Below are 8,139 nucleotides of genomic sequence, written 5' to 3'. Positions count from 1 at the left end.
TTATTTTCAAATTGACCATTTGAAAGCATTAAAATTTGTATCTATGTGAGAAAAGGTGAATTCTGACCCCCTGACAGAGAGGTTTCCAAACGTTCACTTGGGAGGAAAAGAGAGGAGCTAGTTGACCTAGAGTGGAAAAACACTGAAGAAAAGCTTTCTCCAAAATAACACACAGATTTCAGAAAAACAGAAATTGCTTTGATTGAATGTGACAAACTTAAAAAAAAAAAAGTTGAGCTTTGAAACATCATATGACACATCTCTTTTGAAAGGTTGCTTTGTCAGGTACAGATGTGTGTTTTACAGTAGTTTACTGTGTGTGAAGTTTTGTCATGAGCATGCTCAGTAGATGTTTTTCTGAACAGGTATCTCATTTATCCCAGTTTTAAATTTTTTGAGAGAGTTTATTAAACATCAGTACATTAATTTATTTTATATGTATCTTTAGGTTAAATACAATTTGATTGAATCAAACCCCTTCTTTCTAGCCTTTTATTAAACTGATACCTCTGTTTAGGTTTTATCCTTTCAAAAGTTGCTTATTGACCCAGTAGAGCAAAATCTAAAACTTTTCATTTATTGAATGGCTTATTTTTAACAATCAAGATCACAAAATCCCCCAAATGCCTTCAGCAAGCTAATGCCACTTTGTTTTTTGTTATCATACCTACATTAAGGCAAATTATTTGTTTAGAAAGTAATAATAAAAAAATTCTTCCAATTCTAGAAAAGGAGTTTTGGTGCATATCAGAGAATTACTTGGAACTCTGAATGAAATTCACTGTAGAGTATATTCTCTCTATTTTTAATGAGGGCATATAAGAAAAGTTATGTACCTATGCTTTTTGTAAAATAACTCTTGAAATCAAAGATCATTGTATTACTATGGGCATCTTACATTCAGACTTAAATTTTTTTTTCCTTATCCAAAGAGCCAATTTGTTTCCTTTTTATAAGATCTAGTAAACATCACATTTTTTCTTTTACCTTGGCTGCTGGGAAGCTCAGGACTAAGGGTACTCAAATGAAGTAAATTGCTTTAGCTACATTCTTCTGTAGATTTTTTTTTGCCATAGCCACTTTTTAATTGATTGGGAGCTGAAGTGGGTTTTCTGGGCCTGTTTTTTGTTTATTTTTTATTACAAGCCCTTCAATCTCCTTTCTAGAAGTAGTTGAGTATATAAATCATAAAGGAATATATAGTATGACATTTTAGTTGGATCAGCAATTTTCTAGGAGTGCCCACGAAAACTGGGGACCCTCGTCAGACCTGTCTTGGTACATTAAGTTTGCCCCTCTAGGACTGGATGCCATAGCAGAACTTGTCTGAAAACTAGGAAGAATTGGAAGGGAAGGCCTTTTTAGCAACAGTTTATAGAGGTCTCTGAAACCTGCTGAGTGAAGGGAGGGCATTGAACTACATGGAACCAAGATACCTTTTTAAGCTCTAATATTTTGATTTCTAATGTGAAAGGAGGTTGAGATAGGTTAAAAAGTATTTTTTTTTCAGAACACATTCCATAGTTGCAGAGATAGTAATAATAATAGTTATATGATAATTCAAATGAGTTAATCCTACAAATAGTCTTATGGGTCAGATGCTATCATTATCTCCATTGTATAGATGAAGAACCAGAGACACAGAGCAGTCAAATAACTGCCCCAGGTTACAGAGCTAAAGTGTGGCAGGGCTGAGATATAAACCTAGGTGACTTGCTCCATGGTCCCTAGAGAATTAGGGTTTAAGTTGTTTGAGGCATTTATCACTCAGCAAGTGTTTGTGAATACCTGCTGCATGTCAGGCACTGTGCCAAGTGCCAGGAGAGATAGAGGATAAGCAAAAGTAACATGTCCTCGTGGTGTTTCCAATTAAGTAGAAAACACACAAAGATATGCCTAAATAAATGAAATAATAAATTTGTAACTAAAAGCTGATGTTGGTTATAATGGCAAGTATAATAGGCATAACAGGTTTATGGAGTCTGTGAATTTAATCAGGTACAAAGATGTGGTTCAGGGCCAGGGCAACTTAGCTGGGCACAGTCCTTCTGTCTTTCCATGAGCCAGTGTTGCCCAGTCCACTCTGAGTCCTATCAGTGGCGCTGCCTGAGTGGCCCAAAATAACCACTGTGAACCCTGGAAATACCAGCTCCATAGATTCTCCTCAGCCTTTTACCTTTATGGTGAAAGGACTAAGAACACACTAGTTATTCATAGATTTCTCTACAAACTATCATCTCTTTTTCCCTCTTGACGGAAGAACCTGACCAGCAAGCTAGCTCCCTTGAAGAGGAAGGAATAGAGTGTAGTATCGTAATGGGATTTGATGTATTCATGGCCGTTTGGTAAAATTGGCATTTATGTTAAGCATTTCCTTCATTCCTTTAACAACCCAATTGTTCAATGCCCTAATTATGTATAAAAGTCTTAAATGTATTTCAGTTCATGGCCCAGTTAGTACATAGGGCTGTAATTAGTAGTATTTTGCATGGCCAAACCAAAAGTTGGTCGATTTTCCTTTTTCAATCTCTTGTCTCCTATCTATAATCAGAATCAATGGTTACAGGCTATGATTCAACTCCCCAGCAGTTGTGGTTTCCCCCTTCTGCTCTTCTAGACCATCCCTCCACTTATAGCTTCTTGTCTTTTCACTTATCCAGACCCCACATCCCAGCTTTAACCCCTCCAAGAGAATGTCCTATGCAGTGTGTTATACCTCTGTGTTTCTATGCATGCCCTTGCCTCTGTTTCTCCCATTTTTTTTCTTTGTCATCAGATACCAGCTATGTAGAGGTAAAAAAGAGAAAATTAGTTTAGTGACTATCTTAGATATAGTTGAGGTCTGAGAATGAACAAGTTTGGTGATGTCATCCTTTAGGGTTAACAAGGGACAGCTTTTCAGACCTGCAAGTCTCACTTTGCCATGTGTAGGAATTAAATTTTTTATGGGTTATGTGCCTAAATTGTGTATAATATTTTGAATTGTACCAATTAAATATTTTCCTCTTAATAAAGAGATATACTTTCACTGTTTTGTGTGTCTCCAACTCACACGGTAGGAGAAAACAGATTCCATTTTCTTCCATTCTTTAAGTCTGCAGATTTTTTTTTTGGTCTTTGTGCTGAGCCGTTTAGTCAACAATATCCCATAAATTCTAATCTCCCATAAATGAATACTGTAGCCCAGTCATTCTCAGCTTCTTTTAGATCTTGTCAGAAGGACAGGAACAGGTATACTATTTTACAGATCAAAAGTAAGCAACAAGAAAATCAGTCAAGACAGGGCCAGATTACCTCATTTCGGATTGCAAGAATTCCCTGGGGGCAGAGAATGGATTGTTCTCACCTTTGGGAGTTGTACTTCCAGAATGTGCTCAGAGAATAGGAATTTTTACTGTACATAGCTTTATTTTAAATCTTCCCAGTGGAACGCTTAGAAATAATTTTTGGGGAGTAATGGCTAGGGAGTAGTATAAGAACATCTTATCTTAGATATTTTTATTAATCATTCTAAACTCATAAAGGAAACATTTTTGTTTTCAATTGGAGAAGATGTTTTCATTCATTTACTTCTTCTCCCCGCAACACCCCAGGGAACTTTATGTCTCTAATAGTATTTGAAATTTGTAAAGAATTTGTATGTAGAATGTCTCATTTGATCTACAAGTCGAGTCTGTCATAAAATAAGAGAGAGGGAGATTATGGAAAGCTTAAAGATAAAACACAAACAACTAGGACAAGGTGGATCTGGATTTAAAATGCAACTCTCATATCTCCTGGTCCAGCGCTCCTCCTATATACCCCTGTGTCTCTAATATAAGGACTCTTTTCTTGTTCTGCCTGATTGTGACTTCTGGAACATGTTCCCTCTGCTATTTTTCACTTCAGGTTATAAAAAAACACAAAATGAAACATCACTTCCTCACAGAGCTGCCTAAATCCCCTCTGATACTTCTTGGTTATATGGTGATATCTTGCTTAGTTGGAAGAGTGAATGCCCTTTATAGCTTGGCACTTCCCAGCACTTTGAGAATTTAGATTCTTAAAGAAACTCTGCCCACTGTTTCCTTTTGAACATTTAAAAACACACTTGAACACAGGAAATTCTCCAACATGGTCCTACCATGGTTTCAACACAATCATATACCAATACGCATTGGCTTTTCGCCCAACTAGTTGGTGGTTGACTTCTTGGAAGAGGGTTGAATTGTCAAGAGGAAGGTTTGGATTTAGATATTCACTTGAAACGTGAAAGGAACTATGATAACATGCCTTAGGAGTTGTGCCGTAGAAAAATCTGGCTTTTTTTTTTTTTTCCTGAGAAATCCATATTAGAGGTTCTAGGCCTCTTTTATCTTTTTCCTGCCAGGGATGAGCTTCAACCTTAAGCCAAGTTTTATTGTTGAAAAACCCAGGTGGGGGCTGTGGTAGAGGGGCCTCTTTTGGATTTTAATGGTGGTGCATTCTGCAGCTCCATCCCCAAGGGGCTATAGCTCCAATGAGTTGTAATTTGAGATGGTATAAACATGAGCATATGTTGTGTACACTGCAGGCGCTCTTGAGCTCAGGGCCTTCCAGGTGTTTCTTCTTGGAGCTTTGCTTTTGCATCATATCCTGGTGTTTGTCACATTCCCTCTCATAAAGCTCAATTAGAGGCAGGCTGTGCTGTTGGCTGGGAGATCATCTCAGGTGCTGTTTCTTACAAGTTTCTTGCACCCCATGGGGGCAGAAGGGATTTTTCAGTTCAGGGGCAGAATAGATCCTGCAATGCCCAGTTCCACAATCTGTGGGAGTTTGTCCCTCTTTGCAGCTGACAGCATTGCAGAATTCCCTGTGGGACAATAACAGAAACCCTTATTAGCCAATGGTATTGTTAGAATAAAATCTCCCCACTGCAATGTCTTGGTCCCAGGCTATAATGTTACCCCTTGATTCCTTTTGCATCTTTACCACTTTTATTACAGCTGAACACACGCTCCTCATTAGTACCCTGGGTGATATGGGGAATCAGTATGCTGGAAATTATGTGGAATAGGTACCAGATGTTTGTGTCAACTTGGTATGCATTAGTATTTAGAAAGCTTAAGGATCACATTTATTAAATGTGAAAATTACTTACTATATCTACAATAACCACCCCTCCCCCCAATATTTTACTCCATGTTGCATGAGGTGTGATATTAATTTCTTTTGGGACAGATTAAATTTAAAGTGTGTGCAGCGAATGCATCTGTTCCCAAATGCTTTGTCTGCATAATATCAAGACTCGAGGCTGGCCTGCAGCCAGTGTGGATGTGGGGGTTCTTAACCATGACTGGAATGCCGTGTTGTAGCTGTGTCGTAGCGAAAGGATATAATGAAAGGGTGAGTCCATTTGCATTTTTTTCTTTAAGTGGAACTGGGAATTTAGACATTGATGTTATAGTCAGATCTCAGGAACATTTCCCACGTGTGGAGATAAGCAAGCATGAGTAACAAAAGATGAAGAAGATAATAAAATGAGAAATGAGCTTGTGCTTTCACGTTAAGTTTATGAAGTCTTTTGAGCCAACTGAAAGGTTTCAAGTGCGAAATAAGCAGTTTATTTTATCAAACATTAATTAATGTGTGTTTTTGGCCAATAAGTTTGTTCACCAAGTCCGGAGGTGAAGGACTGGAAAATGAAGGGTAGAAGCAATGCCTGGACATGGGAAGAACTTGGACCTGGAGTTTGAGAGATCCAGGTTTGAATTCCATCCTGCCACTTACCAGTGGCGTGTAATTTTTGGCAGGTTACTTAACCTCTCTGGGACCCAGTTTCCACTACTCTACCATGGGGGGTTTTCACACTGTCTCTATGTGGAGTTACGAGGATTAGAAACAATATGTACATACCATGTGGCCCAGAGAAGGTACAGATAACCTTACACATGAGGAATTAAACCCTGGCTTATCACAGGAGGTAGAGCCCTTGGTTCCCCCACGTTTCAGTGTTGTCCTCGGAGGCCCAGCTGCTGAACTGAGGGTCTTGCTTTGTTAAGGAAACACATGGTTTGGCCACCTGCTGAGTTTCTCAGCACAGGGTTTACTTGAAGCTGACTTCAAGTCAGTAAATGTTTTAAGTCAATAGAAGTAGCAACTTGTGGGTAAATAGAGGCCGTTGTGTCTGTCCTGGTGGCAGAGGAAGGTGTACTGAGAAGGAAATACGGAGTCTGACTTCAGGTTAGGAGGGAAGAGGACAGCTCAAGCGCAGCACAACACCCAGCAAGATTTTGAGGTCAGATGGCTTGAGTAGTCAGTGGAGAAGAATAAACTCACCTCAGACTTTGAGACCAAGAGAAAGTTAGACCTCTTTGGGAGCTACCCCCAAAGAATCTTGGACAGAGCATGTCCTCGATGCCTGGAAGAAACAGCAATTTCCATACTGGGAGGAAATAGGAATGCCACTGGAGGGAAGCCTGTATGTGCATGTCTGTCAGGAAGCGCTTTATTGAAACGTGCGCCCAGCTCTGTGGCTTGCAACAGTTTACTTCTAGGGGGAATAATATCTGTTCTACTCACTTTACAGTGTTTCTGTGAGGCTTCAGATAGTTAAGTATCTGGAAAATGCCTTTTAATTAGAAAGCAGTGGGCACGGTTAACAGGAGTGTATGTTTATGATATTGTTGCTTTCAGTCTGCATTTCTTTCTATATCATCTGTGCCTTGGTGGATCTTTACTGTGATAGAGCAGCTTTTGCTGTGCTGATCAGTATCATCACCAGAGCATGTTGCTCACTTGCTTATTGACTGTGGGGAAGAGATTTCTCAGGGAAGGAAGGGCTATGGGTTTCCAGCACTGGCCACAAGAGAAACTCCCAGCCTCCTGAGAGTGTCAGCGAGAGCCTAAACTAGCAGTTTCAGAGCTCACAGGTTACCACAAAGATGAGTCACACAGGGTTTTGAAGCATGTTCGTGGCTGCAAGGCGCTAACGCTTGGGCCCTGAGGTGGTCAAGCGAGAATCATGGTCGCCTTGCTACCTCAGGCACGGGTGGTAGAAGCTGAGGGGTAGATGACATTATTCCCAGGTGGAAGTTTTTTCTGACTGGAGACAGGTCTGACATTGTGTGGGCAGACTGCAGAAGAAGTCACTGTGAGGCAAAGGGAGAAGGTTGGGAACAGGCTGTGGCTGCAGAAGAGAGGCACGAAGGCTTGGGGCTGACCCAGGAGGTGGATGAGGCTCGGGGCATGGCATGCTGATGGGAGAGACAGAGGATTGTTGTATCACCTGGAGAAAAGGGCTTTGCCACAAGAGTGTTTGAGATGAGAGGACAAAAACAGGTTTGCATTTCTGTCTTCCGTGACATTTGAAGATGGGGAAGCCCCAGCCGAAACTTGATTCTTAGCAACCCAAAATGCCACCTTCTTTATCACATGATTGATTTTTTTCCCTTTAGTACAAGATTGAAGCTTTGGCTACTAGGTAAAGAGTAAAAGGAAGAACTCTAGGTCAAGTCTCCTATTGATGTAAAATACTTTGAACATGGATCACCTCGTGGTTCTTTCCCTTTTCCTCTCCTACCGCCCTTCCCTCCTTAATATTTGAGTGTGTGCTGTTTGCCAGACATTATGCTGGGATAAGGAATAAAGCAATAAGCAGAATGATTGGATGCCATTCTCTTGTGGTGCTGACAGTCTTTGGGTTTATGCAGACATTAAACAAGTAATTACAAAAATAATTATACGAGTCTAGCCACTTGAAGTGCAGTGAAGAGAAATAGAGAGTACAATGAGAATATCTAAAAAATGCATATCTAATGTAGGAAGAAGCTTCCTTGAGAGATCTGAAGAATGAGTAGGAGTTTGCCACACCAAGGCAGGGGAGAGGAGCAGGAATGGTGGGGGAAGTGTTCCTGGAGGAAACCTTGTATGTGGAGCCTCCAGTGAGAAGAAGGTTGGCACTTTTGATGAAGTAAAATGAAGCCAGTATCTTAATTAAAGTAGGTTAAGCTGTAAGTGTCAGAAAACTCAAAATAATATTGTCCTGAATAAGAGGAAAGTTTATATGTGTTTCATGTAAAAAGAAGCAGCCCAGAGCCTATCTAACAGGTCCAGGTTTATCAAGGGCCCAGGCAACTTCTGTTTTATTGCTTTGCCTGACTCAGGATGTTACTTCAATAT

At 40.1% G+C, this 8,139-nt stretch overlaps 1 protein-coding gene across 1 annotated transcript in view; it reads left to right on the top strand.

The window, feature by feature from the left end:
* TGFBR3 (transforming growth factor beta receptor 3) overlaps positions 1-8,139 on the top strand; it is a 179,380-nt gene that overhangs the window by 59,819 nt on the left and 111,422 nt on the right. The window lies entirely within an intron of this gene.

This window comes from Pteropus medius, unplaced genomic scaffold (genome assembly GCF_902729225.1).
Source record: "Pteropus medius unplaced genomic scaffold, Ma_sr-lr_union100, whole genome shotgun sequence".
NCBI lineage: Eukaryota > Metazoa > Chordata > Mammalia > Chiroptera > Pteropodidae > Pteropus > Pteropus medius.
This window is presented reverse-complemented; position numbering and strand designations above follow the sequence as displayed.